The sequence below is a fragment of the Lissotriton vulgaris genome, chromosome 1_1, assembly GCF_964263255.1.
Source record: "Lissotriton vulgaris chromosome 1_1, aLisVul1.2, whole genome shotgun sequence".
NCBI lineage: Eukaryota > Metazoa > Chordata > Amphibia > Caudata > Salamandridae > Lissotriton > Lissotriton vulgaris.
The window spans coordinates 422,135,211-422,159,079 of record NC_141685.1 but is presented as its reverse complement, the minus strand read 5'-3'; the positions used below and the strand labels follow the sequence as shown (position 1 = coordinate 422,159,079).

The following is a 23,869-nucleotide window of genomic DNA, read 5'->3' as shown; positions in this document are numbered from 1 at the left end:
GGCCAGGCACAGCTCACCTAGCCTAATAACGTGAGACTGACACTGCAGATACGTTCGGTGAACCCTGGGAATTTGCGTGACATGAACTGATTTTTAGTTGTTTCTGGATTCATGAGTAATGAATTTTTAACTATTGCCTGACATCTGGTAGTATATTCGTAAGAATAAGGAGAGCTGCCTCTAATTTCACAAAACATCAGGTGCAGTGGCCTACTTCCATCAAACATTTGTCTTTTTTTTAGAATACAAAAGTAAATGTAATGAAACTTAAAATGTGCCTGATTCGGAATTGAAATAGAATTTGAATGAGTCAAATCCCCACAACATGGAAATGTTCCCTCTGCTAATTGTTTAATCCACTCTTAACACAAATGAAACGAACCAGAAAGTTTTGCTTTAATACTTTTTACAAGTTTGTTTCTTTTCTTGTTTTCAGCTGTGAACAAGAATTGGTTGCTGTGATCCGGGGCTAGCATTTATGGACAAAAGGCATGCTTCTGCATTCCTCAGGTATTGTAATGCTCTTGTTTTAGGACTTCATTGACAACTGCCAAATACTAATGAGTGTTTTGTGTGCTCAGATGTTCAGAGTCTACATTTTATTGTTTGTTTAGTGTTAGATAATAGAATGCACAGATTGTTGGCCCAGGGCATAGAAAGATCAATTACCAGTTTGTGTGAAGTTTATAGTGCACAATAACGAGATGGCTGAACAGGCGTGTGATGTCTGGTGGATTTGTTTGCCTAGTTTGTAAAGGCTGACTTTTTGTTTCAAAAGAGAAGCACTGAGAAACGTAATCTATTTATGTCTTAACGTCTGCCCCCAAATATTATTTTCATGTTAGTAAAATATAACTCATATTGGCCCAGGAGATGCGAAAAATAGTAAAGATTATTTTTTGAACAATTTCAAAAGACTTTCAGTGATAACATGTATAAAACCCACTCTTTAATTATAGCATAAAAAAGAGGTATGGGTAAACGTTCTAAAAAAAACGCTTCATTCAATAGATGGTTTAAAAATCAAATTAACAAACGGCGATTAATAGGCCCTGACCTTGACAAGCTACTCTTCATTTTGTTTCCTTGAAATACATTTTGTGAGTCCTGGTTTGGCCTATTTCCTCTGGTGTCGTTAATGAAATTCCTAATAATGGGTAAAGAGCATTATTACAAAAACACATAATTAGCCAACGTGACTAATCAGGTATTATTCTTTACTAGATCAACAGCAGAGTGGACACACCCGATATAGGAATCCAGATACAAGGAGGACTCAATGCCATGCACAGGAATAGGGAAAAAAACAATAGGTTTTGAAGAGGAACCCTCACCGACCAACCTAGTTGGTGGCATGCTTCATCATAGGGTTCGTACCTCTAAGGTCCTCTAGCACAGTTTTATTCTTGAGGTCCTAGGGCACGGTTAATAACGAAGAGATATTATGAAGATTTGGTTAGTCTTCCTTATGCCCATAGAATGGTCGACATGTTTGAGCTAGGCCTGGGTGGTAAATTCTGTCCCGCTCGCGGAATTTGGGTAATTTCGCGTTCCGCGGAGAAAGCGGAATTGCCAAAAATTCCACGATCCGCGGCTTAGCGGAATTGTTTGCTTGTTCGCGCTTTCAAAATGTGTGTTCAAAAGATATTTCTCCCCAAGCACGCAAACAGAGTTCGTGAACAGGAAAGCATCGCGAACGGGCGGAACAAGCAATTCTGCGTGTTAGCGGAACTTTTGCATGCTTGCTGAGATTTTTTACCGTTTTGCGGAGCTTTGCTGAGCGCGACTGCACAACTCCTAGTTTCTGCCTCAACTTAGGTACTAAGGCTTTCTTCAGCACCAAGAAAAGTGAAGTGTGTCAACATATTTTGTGACCAAATGAAATTATCAGCACACATTCTAAGGTGTACTGTGGTGCGGAGGTATAGCTATACTTACTGTAAAGATGAAAGCAGGAAAATTGTAGGTTTCTGAATGTAAGTCTTTTATTGAAGAGTAGGTACAGGAAACTCCAGCTCCTCTATCCACCAGCTTCACTCTGCCAGTACACAAGCTTTCTAATCATCACATTCCAAGTAACCTAGCAACACATGCAGATTCTAATAGAGACATCTCTACACATCTTCCCCCATACATATATTTAAACATGTTTAAATAGCTTCAAACAAACCTATACATACACAAGAAAATAATGATACTCAATTATATGGTAATGAAGGCGATGAACATTTAGAAATAATACCATAGCTCCAAGTGGAACCATCCCTCAAAACCAGCACACTTTTTCTTTACCTCCTTGACTCTGAAGGGTTTGGAGAATTTACTATCACCTTTGGTAACATCACTGCCCCGTTTCACAACCACCCAGTCACCCACCTTAATAGTAGGAAACCTGACACCCCTCATTTGATTGTACCAACATGCAGCAGCCAATTGCTGATTTTCAACACTGCTACTGATCTTCTCACGATCCACCCACACACATTCCTTCGCTTTTAACCAACCAGGTATTTCTTTAAGTCCTGTCTCCCTTCCCTTCAATGATACAAATGGTGAGACATCAGTCACAGAATGAGGTGTTACCCTGTAAGACCATATTAGCTTTCTCAACTCATCTGACCATGACAACCCATTACACAAAGTAAGTTGAATGTTGTCCATAATCAACCTATTAATCCTCTCGACCAAACCATTCGCTTGAGGTCTGAACATGGCAACCCTTTCATGTCTCACACATGCTGTGAAGGAAATCTTGCATTGCCCTAGACACCAACTGTGGTCCGTTATCTGAAACCAACGTCTTGGGAATCCCTTCATTCAAAAAAAGTTCTCCAAAAATGTTATCACTTTCTCAGATACAATACTATTTACAGTCTCCACAACAAACCATTTCGAATGGTAATCTACCAAAACCATAAGAAATTTACAATTAGTCCCTAATCTTGAAATGGGTCTTAGAAAATCCAATGCAACTTTTTCCCAAGGATGATCAGGAAACTTAATATACGAAAGAGGTGGTTGACGAACAATCTTGGTCTTATCACTTGCAGCACAAGCATAGCAGTCCTTGACAATGTTTTCAACATCCTTGTCTAATTTTGGCCACCAAAACGACTGACGAATGCGTCTTTTAGTCATATTTCTGCCCAAATGACCCTCATGAGCAATACTGATAATCTTTGCTTTAAGACCTTCCGGTGGTACCAGCTTATCCCTCCTCCATAACTTTCCTTCTCTTACACTCAATTCTTCTTCCACATTCTTGAACCCTTTGAAAGACATATCCAGACTAGGATCACTATTCCAACCATTAGATACTCTCAGGATGACCTCCTTCAAAACAACATCTTCCAACATTGCGGCATTCCATTCCTCCTTATCAAAAGCTTGTTCTTCCGTGTAACATATCAAATCTTCCACAACTCCAGATTCACCATCACTCATATCAATAGGCATCCTAGATAAAATCTGGCACAATGTTTTTCAAACCCTTCAAATACTCAATTTCAAAATTATACTCCAATGCAGAAATAATCCACCTAGAAATTCACGGAGTTACACTCCCTTCTAGCCCTTTTCCACCTTTAAATAAATGTACAAGAAGTTTGTGATCCGTGCGAAGTTTAAAAGGAATACCCCAAACAAGTACTTGAAATGTTTTATTCCCCAACAACATGCCAAAGCTTCCTTTTCTATTACAGAGTATGATGTCTCCGCATTTTGTAATCTCCTGGATGCAAATCCATTTACCTTCTCTTCACCATCTTTCACTTGTGACAACACCGCCCCGATACCCACAGCACTGGCATCAGTAGTAACGTAGGTTTTCGCTTTGACATCAAAGTGTCCTAAACAAGGAGCCGACAAAATCCCCCCCTTCACTTCTTGAAAAGCTCTATCGCAACTCTCATTCCAAACAAACTCTACTCCAGTTTTCATTAACAGTCGCAAAGGTTCAACAATGTCTGTAAATCTTTTCACAAATTTTGAACAATATTCCGCTAAACCTAGGAAACTTTTAAGTTGCTCCTTGTTTTTAGGAGTTGGTGCCTCTTTAATAGCCAAAACAATACTTTTTTTAGGTCTAATTCCATGCTTAGAGATCTCATGACCCAGATAACACACCACATCTCTTCTCAGTTGGCATTTTTCCTTTTTGATTGTCAAACCATTCTGACGCATGCGACGCAAAACATTTTCCATCACTTGATCATGATGATCATAATCCTTCCCTACAATAAGAACATTGTCTTGAAAACAGAGGACATCTTTCAATCCATGCAACACTTTTTACATGACCCTTTGAAAAACTGCCGATGCCAGGCCAAACGGCATTCGACAATAACGGAATGCACCCAGCAGAGTTACAAACGACGTCAAATGTCTAGATTTCTCATCAAGATCTATTTGATGATAGGCTGCTGACATATCAATCACACTAAACACACTTCCTCCACCCATTGCAGTGAGCATTTCCGATATATTGGGTAAGGGTTGGCGATCCACCCATATATTCTTATTTAAATCGCGGAGATCAATGCATAGCCGAATTTTCTTTCCTCCATCCTTTGGCACTACGACAATCGGGGCCAATCACTCAGAAGCCTCAATTTGTTCAATTATACCCAATCTTCACAATTTGTCCAATTCTTCTTGCAATGGAGCTCTCATTAAATGGGGCACTGTCCTGACCTTGTGAACAACTGGGGAAGCACTGCTTTTAAGAATGATTTTATGAGAAAAATCTTTAAGTTTTCCTAGTTCCTCAGTAAATACATCAGCATATTTATTCGTGTCAAAGAATCGTAATCATCAATACTATTTACAACTACAGATTGAACTGGCTCAATCACATTTGGATTCAACATAATCCCTAAGTCTTTTTGATGTCACCATCCTAATATATTTGACCCTTGTTTGGTCAAATAAACACGTCCATAAACTATCTTGGATTTAAACTCAATCACCATCCATTTCAAGCCTAAAATATCAATGGTTTTGCCTCCATAACCTACTGCTTTTATGTCAGGAACATTCCAATCTTTTTCATTGCCCAAATCACCCCATGTTTTGAGATACATTTCTTTTGATAAAAGAGTGTACAAACTACCAGAATCAATCAGCATTTTTACACCCCAAGAATCTAAATTAATGACATAGTGTGGCTTTTCTAACTTATCAGTACTTTCCATATTGATAGTAGATTTTATGGTGTTGAAATCAGTGTAGTCAACAGTCTGACATCTATGGAAGGAATAAACTCTTGAACATTTACATCAGTTTGGGTAGTAACCACATATATGGAAGGAATGAACTTGTGAACATTTTCACAATAATCATCAACTTCGTGTACAAATGGCATTTTGGTCTTACAGACCATAGCACAATGTCCTTTTCTACCACAGGTTCTACAAATTGCATTCCTCCCCATGCACTTGCTGCTAGAAGCAATATGACCGGGTGCACCACAACAGTAACACTTAACAGGCCGAGATCCAAATGACGAAGATGGCTTATGTTGACTAAACTCATTGCTTTCATCAACAATTTTATTATTAGAAGACTTAATATAAGGCTTAACCTTTTTAGTTTCATTAACGTTTGCCTGTATCTCAGTATCCTTACTGGATGCGAGTTTTGACCCAGACTCCTAATTTTCCATAGAACTAGTACATTTATCCATTTCCTTAATCCAAATATCTGTATGCTTTAGACCTTTAGCTATCTGAATTGCATCTTCTAATGTAGAATCTTTGATTAATAACTTCTCTCGCACCCTCCTGTTGTTAGTACATCTAACTATTTGGTCACGTATTAGAGAATCAGCTAGTTGTTCAAATTTGCAGGTCAAAGATAAGCCTCTTAAAGCTGCTACATATGATAATATGTCTTCATCCACTCTTTGTACTCTGCAAAAGAATTTGTGTCTCTCAAGTACTACATAAGCATGGGCGGAAAATCCGTTTCGCTCGCGGATTTTGCGGATTTTCGGTAAATTCGCAATCCGCGAGATTCGCGAATCTCCCGCAAAATCCGCAAATCCGCGAGCAGCGGATTTTATGGCTTGCTTGCACTGTTCGCGTGAGTTCGCGGCTTCCCAGTACAACTTTGCGCCCCGCGAATAAGCGCTAAATTGCAGAAATACGATCTTAGCAAAACTGAAACTACTTACCAGGTTCAAAAGTTCAGGCTCATCATTAGTAGCCATTTCCTGTAGTGCTTCCTGAGGGGCCCCTCCAGAGTTCAGTTGCCAGTTGCAACTATTATGTGACCCTGCTCTGAACCTCAGAATAGTTACACATATGCCACAAAGGTCCTGAATTACAGCTAAGGGAGACAAGCAGGAGCCAGGCTGGAAGTTCAAATCCATTAATCAGCCCCTAATTCATTATTGTCAGTTGGGGCAGGGCAGGTGTTGTAACTAATTTTGCAACAATGAAAGCACTTAGCAAGTGCAAAAGATCACTAATCAGGAAGCACTAAGGAAGCAGGTGCCAGCTAAAAAAATATTCTGTGACACATTAATCAGCCCCAAATTAATTCAGGTCACATGAGGCAGGGAAGGTGTGCTTTGCTTTGCCACAATAATGTACACTGACTGGACAACCAGAGGGTGCTGTGATGAAACAGAGGGTGGCATGGGTGGGCCAGAGGGTGGCATGAGTAGTCAGAGAGTGGCAGTGGTGACAGAGAGTGGCAGTGATGAAGAAGAGTGTCCCAAACAGGCTGGACACGTAGAAACAACAAGTTCGCAAAACTTGCGACCCGACAGGTAAGTTCGCGTTTGCGAAATTGTACAAAACCCTCGCGAACTGGCAGAAACCCGTGCGAACACAAAAAAAAAAATCCGCAAATTCGCGAGAATTCGCGGATTTTGCAGATTGCGAGTTCGCAAATCCGCAAAATTCGCGAACGCGAGATTCGCAAAATTCGCCCATGCTTAGTACTACATTGACTTTATCAATAAATCTGATGTCTAACATTTGCATACTCATTTCATAAATATTGGTAGGTTGACCATCACCACTTCCTAAGGAAACTTCAGGGAAACTCTCATAACGTCTTCACCCTTCAACACCTAAATTCTGCAGCAAAATGGCTTGCCTACGCACTGGACTATATTTATCAGCACAGTAGCCAAAACATGAGTTAAAAATATTTTTTTCCATTCTTTCCATGGAATGGCAGGCTCCCCAGGGGTAAGAAGAAAAGAGGGGGGCGCAGACATACTTTGATCACCCATAGTAAAACCACAGCAAAACACCAAAGTATCAATAGTATGACAAACAGTCCAGTGATAGATATCTTTCCTGAAAAGAAAGCATTGTTAATAAAAGAAATTAAAACAATTAATTAAAATAAAAAAATTATCTGAATTGGCTCCAATCTTGTTGAATTTCTTGTTGGACGAATGTTGGAAAATTCCCTCATAGTACGATCATTATTTCCGTTGTTAATTCATTGACAATTTCGTGAATCTAATGAATCGCGCTTTTAATCCCTTGTTTATGGCGTGAATTCAATGTCAATCAATGCAAGTTTTCCCAATCTAAAAAAATGGCTGCCTCATTGCGTGCTTTACGCACGTTTCTGGAGGAAATTGCTCCAAAATTGTTCCAAAGTTACGTAGACTGACGGCGTCATGATGTGGTGACAAATGGCTTGGCAGAAGAGCGAGGCACAAGCAAATCAAGCACGACTTTCAAAATGAAAACAGTCGTAGTGCAGGTGCCAAAACAACGCGTCTTTCAAAGTAAGCACGTTACTCTCTTAACGTTTTTTGTCACTTTTTGTTTGAGAAAGGGCAAAGTAATGAAAACTTGCAAAACAGGCTTTAAAAGATAAATGGGCAAACGACAATAAGGCAGAGCACAAACCCTTGATAATCCAAGACATTTTCTTGATATAGCAGGACAAGGATTGAAAACTTAAATCATGAAATTCTCGGCCTTAAAACCTTCCATCAGCCTTAAAAATGGAAGCTGACAAGCAGAGTTTAAAAAAAGTCTCCAAGCATAACTGAATTTGAATTTGAATTGAATTTAAAATATTTCTATAACGCGACATACACCAGACGGTTTCTTGGCGCTTTTGGGAACATGGACTGCAGAAACAGAGGGATAAACAGAAATCAGTTCAGAATTGAATTCACAGTGGAAAAGCTTGGCTGAACAGAAAAGTCTTCAAGCCCTTACGAAAGAAAGAATAATCTTTGGCCAGACGTAGATGGGCAGGAAGGGAGTTCCAAAAGGTGGGTGCCAGAAATGAGAATTTGGACCCACCCCATTTTTTTCTCTTGAAACGGGGAACCTGTAGGAGAGCTTGGGACGAGGATCGGAGCTCCCTAATGGGAACATATTCCTTCAACAGGGCAGAGATAAAAGCAGGGGCAGTTCCCTGGCGAGACTGAAAGACCATACAGCCCATCTTAAAAAGAGAGCGCTGCCGGACAGGCAGCCAGTGTAGAGCCTTTAGAAGTGGCGTGGAGTGATGAGAGCGGGAAAGGCCATAGACTAGCCGAGCCGCCTGATTCTGCACTAGCTGAAGTTTTCTTAGACTGTAGGCCGGGATGCCGTTGTAAAGGGCATTGGCGTAGTCCAACCGGGAGATCACAAGGGCAGACATGATTAGTTTTAGTGCCAGAGGGGAAAAGAAACGAGAGACAGTGCGGATAGTGCGGAGAGTGAAGAAACAGGAAGAGACGACAGAGCTAACTTGTGAATGAAGAGTGAGAAGGTTATTCATTCTTATGCCAAGGGTCTTGACGGTAGGGGAGGGAGTGGGAGAGGGACCAAAGGAAGAGGGCCAGAAAGAAAAAGAAGTCCAGGGACTGGAGGAGCCACCCGTGAGAACCAGCTCGGTCTTGTCTGGGTTCAGCTTCAAATGGTTGTGGCTCATACAATCCCTGATGAAAATCATAACAGTTTGAAAATTAGAAATAGAATGAGAAGAGGGAGAAAGATCAAAGACGAGCTGGAGGTCATCTGCATAGTTATATACAGTGACCTCCAGCTGCTGGAGTGCAAAGATAAGAGGGTAGATATACAGATTAAACAGAAGAGGGGAAAGAGAAGAGCCCTGGGGAACACCACAGGTGATCTTACGTGGAGTTGATGTGAAATCCCCCAGCCGGACTGCCTGGGTGCGGTCCTGCAGGAAGGACGAAAGCCAGACCAGGGCTGAGCCCCCGATTCCCGCCGCTCTGATACGTGAAAGCAAGATGGAATGGTCCACCGTATCAAACGCGGCGGAAAGATCGAGGAGTACCAGAGCCTGGTGTTTGCCCTGGTCCAAGCCCTCCCTGAGTTCGTCCTGGACCGACACCACAACGGCTTCCGTCGAATGCCTGGGCCGAAATCCCGCTTGACAAGATGCCAAGCCGCCAGTTGCTTCCACGTGGGCACTAAGTACCGACGTGGTGTATCGCTCAAGCACCTTGCCTAAATAGGGTAGCAAGGAGATGGGCCGATAGTTAGTTGGGGAGGATGGGTCAACACCAGGTTTTTTTAAAATAGGTACAATAGAGGCCGATTTAAGGGCGGGAATTACAACCCCTTGTGCAAGAGAGCTGTTAAGAAAGGTGATCGGGGGCTGAGTGCAGACTGAGTAGATCCGTTGAAGGATGTGGGCCGGACAAATGTCGGCCGGGGAGCCCGATTTTACCTTGGGAAGTAAGCTCAAGAAAACTTCTTCCGTCAGAGGGGGAATCAAAAGTAAGCAGGATTGAACAGAGGGGGGAAGGGGATCAACATAGCTAGAGGAGGGGGGGGGGATGTTAGTCTTGATCTTAAAAATTTTGTCCAAAAAGTAATGATTCAGAGAATCACATAGGGCCTGGGTAGGGGGGAGGTTGGGGCTGGTCCTATCTGAGAAGGCCAGCTCCTTGACGATATTGAAAATTTCTTTCGATTTATTTTCAGACACTAAAATTTTGGAAGAGAAGTGAGCAGATTTTGCTTCTAAGATGGATTTTTTATATTCCTGTAGTAATGCCAGGTAGCGCGTTTTCTGTACAGGGCAATACTTCCTTCTCCACAGTCTCTCAGCTCGCCGGAGGGACAGCTTTTTTTCCTTTAAATGTTCGTTAAACCACCGGTTTGCCTCCTTAGGTCTTTTGGTCGATATCCGGCGTAAAGGGGCTATTATGTTACATGCCTCCGTGAGCCAAGAGTCAATCGCGACAGCTTGTGAAGAGGATGGTAAGCCAGCCAGATCTGGGGAGGAGTTTAGCAAAGAGGATGATAGGGCATCAAGATCGGCACGATTCCAACTTCGTGCCCAAGTGTTTTTTTGTGGCAGAGTCTTAGTGACAAGATTAATATGGAGGGAAAAAGAGATGATAGCATGGTCCGACCATGGACATGGGGACACTAGCAACGAAGAAATGGCATAATTAAGGGACCAGACTTGGTCGAGCACGTGGCCACGTACATGGGTTGGGACATTGATGTGGGAGGTAAAATTCATTGATTGCAGTGATTCAGTAAATTGCTTAGAAGCTGGACATTCAAATGGGTCGTTGGGCCAGTAATTAAAATCCCCTAGTACTAAGACTGAGGCATGATTGACCGCCAATGTAGCCAGTAGATCCTGGAAAGCTGGTATAAACAAAGGAGTGGGCTGGGGCGGCCGATATGTTAGCAAGCAGATGAGCGGGGGAGAGAAGGTAGAAGAGCGAACCACTAGGTGCTCGGTGGAGTCGATGAGAGTAGAAGGGAGGAGCTGAAAGTTATACTCCGACCTGGCGATAAACGCCACACCACCCCCTTTCTTATCTGCCAAGCGATCGGCACGAAGGGCCGCATACGATGGGGGAAGGGCAGCTAAGAGGGATGGGAGGGAGGACTCACAGAACCAGGTCTCGGTTAGACACAGTATGTCAGGCTTGTGGGAATCCAGTAGGACAAACAGGTCTTGGTGATGTTTCACCGCCGACCTGGTGTTGAGTAAGATGACAGACAGAGAGGAAGGGGAAGGAGAGGGGGAAAAGGGGAGCGGCGCCAATGGGGGAGTGAGGCCAAGGGAAGAGATGGTGCTAGTAGTGGAAGACGCTAGTGGCCAGTTTCCTTGTAGGGTTTTGAGGCCCTCGGATGAATAAGAGATGAGAGGGGCATAATGCCCGGCCCCTAGCCCCGTCTGGCCGCGGCATTTTAACTTGTTAAAAGATGAATTAAATCGATATTGAGAACAATCCAATTTAAATCCAGATTTGTTCTTGTGAAGCTTTGTAAATCTTCTTTAGTTCAAAGACAAGATTTTACTTACAGTGGATGAGGCTTATATATCTTTTCAGAAAATGATAATCCAAGGGTGGAGGATCCAACACACAGGAAACTCCAGCTCCTCTATCCACCAGCTTCACTCTGCCAGTACACAAGCTTTCTAATCATCACATTCCAAGTTACCTAGCAACACATGCACATTTAATAGAGACATCTCTACACATACGGTTCCCACTGTCAGGTATATAAGCTGAAAGGATAAAGCACAAAGTAAAAGTCATACAACACAAATACATTCAAACTGCTAATATGCAGCCACCTCGTCTAATTTGTGAGAGAGTGATATCAACTATATACAAATGCAGTAATCAAGTTGGTTGAATCAATACCTGGATTCTCAGGTAAGTCACTTCACACATGGGCATGCAAAATATACTATGTGTATGCTGAGGTCTCGGATATTGGGTAGTGCACACAGTAATGCCTCATAGTGAAGGGAAACACATGTGGTGGCCTCTTATCCATGTCTGTGGTTGAAGCCTAAGTTCCTACATATATATATATCTGTTACCATTTATTAGTGGCATACAGGTGTAATTGGACTAGTCAAAGTAAACATAGCCTTCTAAACCTCAATTTAGGCTATCGGGGTCCCGGTGCACTAAATAATCATAGATTGGACAGAGATTAGACCCTTGTAGGCAGAAAAAAATTGCATAGGTGAAAAAGAAGAAAGTCGCACAAAGGCTATGTAGAATTAGGCAGCTATTTATGATCCCGGAAGGGGGACACCTGTAGTCACACACTAAGGGAGCGGAACAGAGGTAGAGAAAGTCAAAGTCAATCCTGTGAGTAGTTAAAGAGTTAAAGATCCAGGATATTACTCATGACCTGCCCCTAAAGCTTACTTTAACAAGGCATTGCGTCCTCCATCAATACCTATCCCGGTCCTGCTCGGGATCCCGACGGTAATGAGGCAGGGTGGTGTCTCCGTATTTGTAACTCGAGCGACCCGGAAGAAGCTGGGGGCATCCAGACCGACGTGCAGCATCAGGTTACGAGGTTGTGTCCAGAGCATGACTGCTTCACTAGAACAACTAGACCATTTACGTGCCATGAGGTGAAGAGGTTCACTGAACGGTCTTGCACCGTAATTGTCGGCTAACAAATAGATTACAATTTGAAAACTGCAGTGAAGAAAGTTGTCAATCACCGAAAAAAAGGGGGGTATGAGGTTATTTTCGAACGTGCCCATTCCCTGGTATTTCAGGGACACTGTCAGTTAATGTGTAAATTATGGAAAGACGTTTTTGACAGCTAACAAAAGCATTACGGTTAGTGAATGAAAAAATAAGGTTGAAAAATCCCCAAAAGGCGGTGGATGTGGCCTTGTTGAAATAAACACTGTGCCGTATTTTATTATGCTACAGTCAGTGAATGTATGGATCATAAAAAATGTATGAGAAAGGCCAGGCACAAGTATGTTGTCTAAGTACTCATTGCCAACACGTCTTGTGTGTAGGTGTTTCGTTGAAGCAATGAGTCTGTGGCTGTTTCCCTGGTTATGGGTCCATTTTGCTGGGATGTGTAGACTGGGGTATTCCAAGATCAGATGAGTGCGCCATTGTAGGGAACCTCACTGAGGGTGTGTGGGCTGCTTATCGGAACTTCACTTCAGGTGTTGTTAAGTGAGTTCCACAGAATGTTATCATTAAAGCCGTTTTTGTTGATTGACAAGCGGTAGACCCACCTTTGCTCTTTTTCGAAGAGATGCCTGTGTAGGTTTGTGAAGTTTTTGTCCAATTGCTCAATGGGTAGCCAGTGGAGGTCGTTAGTCGTATGTCCAGTTTCCAGATAATGGTCTGTCATATTAGTGGTGTTCCTTTTGCATCTGATACTGCTCCAGTGCTCACAGATGCAAACTTTGATTTCATGACTCATCATTCCAACATTGTGCAGGCCACATGGTCAGGTGATCAGATAGATCACATTGCAGGAGTTGCAATTGGTATGTTTTATGAGCTGCCACGTTTTTCCTGGCTCCAGGTTCAATCTTTTATCTTGTTTAGTCAGATGACCACACTACAGTTCCCACATTGGAAGTGTCCAGTGTTGTTTGGCCAACCCCATTCCTTGAGAACTGTGTGACTTTTTTTCCCTATTCCTGTGCATGGCACTGAGTCCTCCTTATATATGTATTCCTATATCAGGTCTGTCCACTCTGTTGTTGATCTAAATAATCTGGGGATAAGGATGTACCCCTTTTTCCTCGCTCTCTCTTTGTTGTTCTTTTTCCATTATTCTTTACTAAACATCAAATGTAAACAGCACTGAAAACAAGTTCTTCTTATGAAGATTTGGTTAGTCTTCCTTATGCCCATAGAATGGTCGACATGTTTGAGCTAGGCCTGGGTGGTAAATTCTGTCCCGCTCGCGGAATTTGGGTAATTTCACGTTCCGCGGAGAAAGCGGAATTGCCGAAAATTCCACGATCCGCGGCTTAGCGGAATTGTTTGCTTGTTCGCGCTTTCAAAATGTGTGTTCAAAAGATATTTCTCCCCAAGCACGCAAACAGCGTTCGTGAACAGGAAAGCATCGCGAACGGGCGGAACAAGCAATTCTGCGTGTTAGCGGAACTTTTGCATGCTTGCTGAGATTTTTTACCGTTTTGCGGAGCTTTGCGGAGCTTTGCATAGCGCGACTGCACAACTCCTAGTTACTGCCTCAACTTAGGTACTAAGGCTTTCTTCAGCACCAAGAAAAGTGAAGTGTGTCAACATATTTTGTGATCAAATGAAATTATCAGCACACATTCTAAGGTGTACTGTGGTGCAGAGGTATAGCTATACTTACTGTAAAGATGAAAGCAGGAACATTGTAGGTTTCTGAATGTAAGTCTTTTATTGAAGAGTAGGTACAGGAAACTCCAGCTCCTCTATCCACCAGCTTCACTCTGCCAGTACACAAGCTTTCTAATCATCACATTCCAAGTTACCTAGCAACACATGCAGATTTTAATAGAGACATCTCTACACATCTTCCCCCATACATATATTTAAACATGTTTAAATAGCTTCAAACAAACCTATACATACACAAGAAAATAATGATACTCAATTATATGGTAATGAAGGCGATGAACATTTAGAAATATTACCATAGCTCCAAGTGGAACCATCACTCAAAACCAGCACACTTTTTCTTTACCTCCTTGACTCTGAAGGGTTTGGAGAATTTACTATCACCTTTGGTAACATCACTGCCCCGTTTCACAACCACCCAGTCACCCACCTTGATAGTAGGAAACCTGACACCCCTCATTTGATTGTACCAACATGCAGCAGCCAATTGCTGATTTTCAACACTGCTACTGATCTTCTCACGATCCACCCACACACATTCCTTCGCTTTTAACCAACCAGGTATTTCTTTAAGTCCTGTCTCCCTTCCCTTCAATGATACAAATGGTGAGACATCAGTCACAGAATGAGGTGTTACCCTGTAAGACCATATTAGCTTTCTCAACTCATCTGACCATGACAACCCATTACACAAAGAAAGTTGAATGTTGTCCATAATCAACCTATTAATCCTCTCGACCAAACCATTCGCTTGAGGTCTGAACATGGCAACCCTTTCATGTCTCACACATGCTGTGAAGGAAATCTGGCATTGCCCTAGACACCAACTGTGGTCCGTTATCTGAAACTAACGTCTTGGGAATCCCTTCATTCAAAAAAAGTTCTCCAAAAATGTTATCACTTTCTCAGATACAATACTATTTACAGTCTCCACAACAAACCATTTCGAATGGTAATCTACCAAAACCATAAGAAATTTACAATTAGTCCCTAATCTTGAAATGGGTCCTAGAAAATCCAATGCAACTCTTTCCCAAGGATGATCAGGAAACTTAATACACGAAAGAGGTGGTTGACGAACAATCTTGGTCTTATCACTTGCAGCACAAGCATAGCAGTCCTTGACAATGTTTTCAACATCCTTGTCTAATTTTGGCCACCAAAACGACTGACGAATGCGTCTTTTAGTCATATTTCTGCCCAAATGACCCTCATGGGCAATACTGATAATCTTTTCTTTAAGACCTTCCGGTGGTACCAGCTTATCCCTCCTCCATAACTTTCCTTCTCTTACACTCAATTCTTCTTCCACATTCTTGAACCCTTTGAAAGACATATCCAGACTAGGATCACTATTCCAACCATTAGATACTCTCAGGATGACCTCCTTCAAAACAACATCTTCCAACATTGCTGCATTCCATTCCTCCTTATCAAAAGCTTGTTCTTCTGTGTAACATATCAAATCTTCCACAACTCCAGATTCACCATCACTCATATCAATAGGCATCCTAGATAAAATCTGGCACAATGTTTTTCAAACCCTTCAAATACTCAATTTCAAAATTATACTCCAATACAGAAATATTCCACCTAGAAATTCACAGAGTTACACTCCCTTCTAGCCCTTTTCCACCTTTAAATAAATGTACAAGAAGTTTGTGATCCGTGCGAAGTTTAAAAGGAATACCCCAAACAAGTACTTGAAATGTTTTATTCCCCAACAACATGCCAAAGCTTCCTTTTCTATTACAGAGTATGATGTCTCCGCATTTTGTAATCTCCTGGATGCACATCCATTTACCTTCTCTTCACCATCTTTCACTTGTGACAACACCGCCCCGATACCCACAGCACTGGCATCAGTAGTAACGTAGGTTTTCGCTTTGACATCAAAGTGTCCTAAACAAGGAGCCGACAAAATCCCCCCCTTCACTTCTTGAAAAGCTCTATCGCAAATCTCATTCCAAACAAACTCTACTCCAGTTTTCATTAACAGTCGCAAAGGTTCAACAATGTCTGTAAATCTTTTCACAAATTTTGAACAATATTCCGCTAAACCTAGGAAACTTTTAAGTTGCTCCTTGTTTTTAGGAGTTGGTGCCTCTTTAATAGCCAAAACAATACTTTTTTTAGGTCTAATTCCATGCTTAGAGATCTCATGACCCAGATAACACACCACATCTCTTCTCAGTTGGCATTTTTCCTTTTTGATTGTCAAACCATTCTGACGCATGCGACGCAAATCATTTTCCATCACTTGATCATGATGATCATAATCCTTCCCTACAATAAGAACATCGTCTTGAAAACAGAGGACATCTTTCAATCCATGCAACACTTTTTACATGACCCTTTGAAAAACCGCCGATGCCAGGCCAAACGGCATTCGACAATAACGGAATGCACCCAGCAGAGTTACAAACGACGTCAAATGTCTAGATTTCTCATCAAGATCTATTTGATGATAGGCTGCTGACATATCAATCACACTAAACACACTTCCTCCACCCATTGCAGTGAGCATTTCCGATATATTGGGTAAGGGTTGGCGATCCACCCATATATTCTTATTTAAATCGCGGAGATCAATGCATAGCCGAATTTTCTTTCCTCCATCCTTTGGCACTACGACAATCGGGGCCAATCACTCAGAAGCCTCAATTTGTTCAATTATACCCAATCTTAACAATTTGTCCAATTCTTCTTGCAATGGAGCTCTCATTAAATGGGGCACTGTCCTGACCTTGTGAACAACTGGGGAAGCACTGCTTTTAAGAATGATTTTATGAGAAAAATCTTTAAGTTTTCCTAGTTCCTCAGTAAATACATCAGCATATTTATTCGTGTCAAAGAATCATAATCATCAATACTATTTACAACTACAGATTGAACTGGCTCAATCACATTTGGATTCAACATAATCCCTAAGTCTTTTTGATGTCACCATCCTAATATATTTGACCCTTGTTTGGTCAAATAAACACGTCCATAAACTATCTTGGATTTAAACTCAATCACCATCCATTTCAAGCCTAAAATATCAATGGTTTTGCCTCCATAACCTACTGCTTTTATGTCAGGAACATTCCAATCTTTTTCCTTGCCCAAATCACCCCATGTTTTGAGATACATTTCTTTTGATAAAAGAGTGTACAAACTACCAGAATCAATCAGCATTTTTACACCCCAAGAATCTAAATTAATGAATGTAAATGTAAATGTATAGGCATTTATATAGCGCACTACTTACCCGGAGGGTCCCAAGGCGCTTCGACCGCTGCGAAACCCTTCCTGGCTTCCCTGAGAGATGGTCCCTTAGTGGGTATCTCCAGGGTGAGACCAGGCATCCCCGGCGGTCTGGTGGGGCCGTTAGTGAAGATGAGGCAAGCTAATGCCCAGAGTTGCCGAGTGTGGTCGCTGATCAGAGTGGGCACCGAGGCGAGAGAATTATCGAGTCCGCTGACCCTGGTCCAGAAACCTGCCGCGCCGGGAATCGAACCCTGGTCCCGGGCCGTCCTCTGCTCTCGGGTCTGCCGCCTCTAACCAGTGAGCCACACTACCTCACATAGTGTGGCTTTTCTAACTTATCAGTACTTTCCATATTGATAGTAGATTTTATGGTGTTGAAATCAGTGTAGTCAACAGCCTGACATCTATGGAAGGAATAAACTCTTGAACATTTACATCAGTTTGGGTAGTAACCACATCTATGGAAGGAATGAACTTGTGAACATTTTCACAATAATCATCAACTTCGTGTACAAATGGCATTTTGGTCTTACAGACCATAGCACAATGTCCTTTTCTACCACAGGTTCTACAAATTGCATTCCTCCCCATGCACTTGCTGCTAGAAGCAATATGACTGGGTGCACCACAACAGTAACACTTAACAGGCCGAGATCCAAATGACGAAGATGGCTTATGTTGACTAAACTCATTGCTTTTATCAACAATTTTATTATTAGAAGACTTAATATAAGGCTTAACCTTTTTAGTTTCATTAACTTTTGCCTGTATCTCAGTATCCTTACTGGATGCGAGTTTTGACCCAGACTCCTAATTTTCCATAGAACTAGTACATTTATCCATTTCCTTAATCCAAATATCTGTATTCTTTAGACCTTTAGCTATCTGAATTGCTTCTTCTAATGTAGAATCTTTGATTAATAACTTCTCTCGCACCCTCCTGTTGTTAGTACATCTAACTATTTGGTCACGTATTAGAGAATCAGCAAGTTGTTCAAATTTGCAGGTCAAAGATAAGCCTCTTAAAGCTGCTACATATGATAATATGTCTTCATCCACTCTTTGTACTCTGCAAAAGAATTTGTGTCTCTCAAGTACTACATAAGCATGGGCGGAAAATCCGTTTCGCTCGCGGATTTTGCGGATTTTCGGTAAATTCGCAATCCGCGAGATTCGCGAATCTCCCGCAAAATTCGCAAAACCGCGAGCAGCGGATTTTATGGCTTGCTTGCACTGTTCGCGTGAGTTCGCGGCTTCCCAGTACAACTTTGCGCCCCGCGAATAAGCGCTAAATTGCAGAAATACGATCTTAGCAAAACTGAAACTACTTACCAGGTTCAAAAGTTCAGGCTCATCATTAGTAGCCATTTCCTGTAGTGCTTCCTGAGGGGCCCCTCCAGAGTTCAGTTGCCAGTTGCAACTATTATGTGACCCTGCTCTGAACCTCAGAATAGTTACACATATGCCACAAAGGTCCTGAATTACAGCTAAGGGAGACAAGCAGGAGCCAGGCTGGAAGTTCAAATCCATTAATCAGCCCCTAATTCATTATTGTCAGTTGGGACAGGGCAGGTGTTGTAACTAATTTTGCAACAATGAAAGCACTTAGCAAGTGCAAAAGATCACTAATCAGGAAGCACTAAGGAAGCAGGTGCCAGCTAAAAAAATATTCTGTGACACATTAATCAGCCCCAAATTAATTCAGGTCACTTGAGGCAGGGAAGGTGTGCTTTGCTTTGCCACAATAATGTACACTGACTGGACAACCAGAGGGTGCTGTGATGAAACAGAGGGTGGCATGGGTGGGCCAGAGGGTGGCATGAGTAGTCAGAGAGTGTCAGTGGTGACAGAGAGTGGCAGTGATGAAGAAGAGTGTCCCAAACAGGCTGGACACGTAGAAACAACAAGTTCGCAAAACTTGCGACCCGACAGGTAAGTTCGCGTTTACGAAATTGTACAAAAGCCTCGCGAACTGGCAGAAACCCGTGCGAACACAAAAAAAAAAATCCGCAAATTCGCGAGAATTCGCGGATTTTGCGGATTGCGAGTTCGCAAATCCGCAAAATTCGCGAACGTGAGATTCGCAAAATTCGCCCATGCTTAGAACTACATTGACTTTATCAATAAATCTGATGTCTAACATTTGCATACTCATTTCATAAATATTGGTAGGTTGACCATCACCACTTCCTAAGGAAACTTCAGGGAAACTCTCATAACGTCTTCACCCTTCAACACCTAAATTGTGCAGCAAAATGGCTTGCCTACGCCCTGGACTATATTTATCAGCACAGTAGCCAAAACATGAGTTAAAAATATTTTTTTCCATTCTTTCCATGGAATGGCAGGCTCCCCAGGGGTAAGAAGAAAAGAGGGGGGCGCAGACATACTTTGATCACCCATAGTAAAACCACAGCAAAACACCAAAATATCAATAGTATGACAAACAGTCCAGTGATAGATATCTTTCCTGAAAATAAAGCATTGTTAATAAAAGAAATTAAAACAATTAATTAAAATAAAAAAATTATCTGAATTCGCTCCAATCTTGTTGAATTTCTTGTTGGACGAATGTTGGAAAATTCCCTCATAGTACGATCATTATTTTCGTTGTTAATTCATTGTCAATTTCGTGAATCTAATGAATCGCGCTTTTAATCCCTTGTTTATGGCGTGAATTCAATGTCAATCAATGCAAGTTTTCCCAATCTAAAAAAATGGCTGCCTCATTGCGTGCTTTACGCACGTTTCTGGAGGAAATTGCTCCAAAATTGTTCCAAAGTTACGTAGACTGACGGCGTCATGATGTGGTGACAAATGGCTAGGCAGAAGAGCGAGGCACAAGCAAATCAAGCACGACTTTCAAAATGAAAACGTTCGTAGTGCAGGTGCCAAAACAACGCGTCTTTCAAAGTAAGCACGTTACTCGCTTAACGTTTTTTGTCACTTTTCGTTTGAGAAAGGGCAAAGTAATGAAAACTTGCAAAACAGGCTTTAAAAGATAAATCGGCAAACGACAATAAGGCAGAGCACAAACCCTTGATAATCCAAGACATTTTCTTGCTATAGCAGGACAAGGATTGAAAACTTAAATCATGAAATTCTCGGCCTTAAAACCTTCCATCAGCCTTAAAAATGGAAGCTGACAAGCAGAGTTTAAAAAAAGTCTCCAAGCATAACTTGTTAAAAGACGAATTAAATCGATATTGGGAACAATCCAATTTAAATCCAGATTTGTTCTTGTGAAGCTTTGTAAATCTTCTTTAGTTCAAAGACAAGAATTTACTTACAGTGGATGAGGCTTATATATCTTTTCAGAAAATGATAATCCAAGGGTGGAGGATCCAACACACAGGAAACTCCAGCTCCTCTATCCACCAGCTTCACTCTGCCAGTACACAAGCTTTCTAATCATCACATTCCAAGTTACCTAGCAACACATGCACATTTTAATAGAGACTTTTCTACACATACGGTTCCCACTGTCAGGTATATAAGCTGAAAGGATAAAGCACAAAGTAAAAGTCATACAACACAAATACATTCAAATTGGAAATGACTGCTAATGTGCAGCCACCTCGTCTAATTTGTGAGAGAGTGATATCAACTATATACAAATGCAGTAATCAAGTTGGTTGAATCAATACCTGGATTCTCAGGTAAGTCACTTCACACATGGGCATGCAAAATATACTATGTGTATGCTGAGGTCTCGGATATTGGGTAGTGCACACAGTAATGCCTCATAGTGAAGGGAAACACATGTGGTGGCCTCTTACCCATGTCTGTGGTTGAAGCCTAAGTTCTTACATATATATATATCTGTTACCATTTATTAGTGGCATGCAGGTGTAATTGGACTAGTCAAAGTAAACATAGCCTTCTAAACCTCAATTTAGGCTATCGGGGTCCCGGTGCACTAAATAATCATAGATTGGACAGAGATTAGACCCTTGTAGGCAGAAAAAAATTGCATAGGTGAAAAAGAAGAAAGTCGCACAAAGGCTATGTAGAATTAGGCAGCTATTTATGATCCCGGAAGGGGGACACCTGTAGTCACACACTAAGGGAGCGGAACAGAGGCAGAGAAAGTCAAAGTCAATCCTGTGAGTAGTTAAAGAGTTAAAGATCCAGGATATTACTCATGACCTGCCCCTAAAGCTTACTTTAACAAGGCATTGCGTCCTCCATCAATACCTATCCCGGTCCTGCTCGGGATCCCGACGGTAATGAGGCAGGGTGGTGTCTTCGTATTTGTTACTCGAGCGACCCGGAAGAAGCTGGGGGCATCCAGACCGACGTGCAGCATCAGGTTACGAGGTTGTGTCCAGAGCATGACTGCTTCACTAGAACAACTAGACCATTTACGTGCCATGAGGTGAAGAGGTTCACTGAACGGTCTTGCACCGTAATTGTCGGCTAACAAATAGATTACAATTTGAAAACTGCAGTGAAGAAAGTTGTCAATCACCGAAAAAAAGGGGGGTATGAGGTTATTTTCGAACGTGCCCATTCCCTGGTATTTCAGGGACACTATCAGTTAATGTGTAAATTATGGAAAGACGTTTTTGACAGCTAACAAAAGGATTACGGTTAGTGAATGAAAAAATAAGGTTGAAAAATCCCCAAAAGGCGGTGGATGTGGCCTTGTTGAAATAAACACTGTGCCGTATTTTATTATGCTACAGTCAGTGAATGTATGGATCATAGAAAATGTATGAGAAAGGCCAGGCACAAGTATGTTGTCTAAGTACTCATTGTCAACACGTCTTGTGTGTAGGTGTTTCGTTGAAGCAATGAGTCTGTGGCTGTTTCCCTGGTTATGGGTCCATTTTGCTGGGATGTGTAGACTGGGGTATTCCAAGATCAGATGAGTGCGCCATTGTAGGGAACCTCACTGAGGGTGTGTGGGCTGCTTATCGGAACTTCACTTCAGGTGTTGTTAAGTGAGTTCCACAGAATGTTATCATTAAAGCCGTTTTTGTTGATTGACAAGCGGTAGACCCACCTTTGCTCTTTTTCGAAGAGATGCCTGTGTAGGTTTGTGAAGTTTTTGTCCAATTGCTCAATGGGTAGCCAGTGGAGGTCGTTAGTCGTATGTCCAGTTTCCAGATAATGGTCTGTCATATTAGTGGTGTTCCTTTTGCATCTGATACTGCTCCAGTGCTCACAGATGCAAACTTTGATTTCATGACTCATCATTCCAACATTGTGCAGGCCACATGGTCAGGTGATCAGATAGATCACATTGCAGGAGTTGCAATTGGTATGTTTTATGAGCTGCCACGTTTTTCCTGGCTCCAGGTTCAATCTTTTATCTTGTTTAGTCAGATGACCACACTACAGTTCCCACATTGGAAGTGTCCAGTGTTGTTTGGCCAACCCCATTCCTTGAGAACTGTGTGACTTTTTTTCCCTATTCCTGTGCATGGCACTGAGTCATCATTATATATGTATTCCTATATCAGGTCTGTCCACTCTGTTGTTGATCTAAATAATCTGGGGATAAGGACGTACCCCTTTTTCCTCGCTCTCTCTTTGTTGTTCTTTTTCCATTATTCTTTACTAAACATCAAATGTAAACAGCACTGAAAACAAGTTCTTCATCCCAACATTTTAATGGGGATCATAGGCACTTTCTTATTTTTTGTTCAACAAAAGTTTTTATTTATCAGTGTGAATGATTCCTAGGTTTGAAAAACCGAATGATGAAGGGCGTAGAATGGTTGAGGTGCCTCATTTTTGTCCATATTTATTTGCACATTGTGCCACTACAGACAAGACCCACCCTCATTAGTCAGTCTTGGCCTTACTCCAAAAGTAACAGTCCAGTCTAAACTGCATGGACGGGGCCGCTGTGAGCTGAAAACAAGCACCCTCAGATAGTTTCTGGTCTATCTGGGCCTCGTGAGCCACCTACAATCTGATTCCTGTGGAATAGTTAGGATGGGAACCACTTTTAGGCATACTCTTAGTACTTAGAGTGTCACCCAGAGGAAAACACAATGGACTGAACTGTTCCTACTGGAGGAGAACCAGCACAGCTTTGCAACCGGCTGGTCTCTGTCTAAAGTGGTACAGTGAGTGAAAAGTAATTGACTTGAATGCCTCCCCACATGATCACCAGTGGCTGAGATTAATTCAATCATTTATTCCACCATTTTGTTGTGTGCTGCAATAAATGCCCTAAAATGGCAGAGAATATACAGACAAAGGCCCTCTACTCACTTTAAAACATGACTTGAGTTGTACCTAATGATGAGACATAAGTAAGTTGAAACTTATCAGGGGCTGCTTGTGTTCATGGGAATATGAGCTGACTCTTCAGGATGGCCAGTTCTGAGTAGGGCACAACATATTTGCATATTAGTGCACTTATCAAGAGTAGCATAGTGGGTGAGAACCCATTGACTGGACTGTGGCCTGACTTATCACCAGTGACCGAGATTAATGCATTTCAAAAGATGATGGCTAAACCCAGATAGTTACTATGCCACAAAACTACATTTGTTTACCACTGTTGAGGCCTAGTAG

The 23,869-nt window shown here is 41.9% G+C and overlaps 1 protein-coding gene across 11 annotated transcripts in view; it reads left to right on the top strand.

Moving 5' to 3' along the window:
* The first annotated feature begins 435 nt into the window (after nucleotides 1-435).
* Nucleotides 436-23,869, top strand: part of DAB1 (DAB adaptor protein 1) — a 1,411,149-nt gene continuing 1,387,715 nt past the window's right edge. For all 11 annotated transcript variants that reach the window (XM_086952885.1, XM_086952858.1, XM_086952877.1 and 8 more), the window contains exon 1: nucleotides 436-510. The gene's annotated coding sequence lies outside the window, so the exon portion shown is untranslated. The remainder of the gene's footprint in view (nucleotides 511-23,869) is intronic.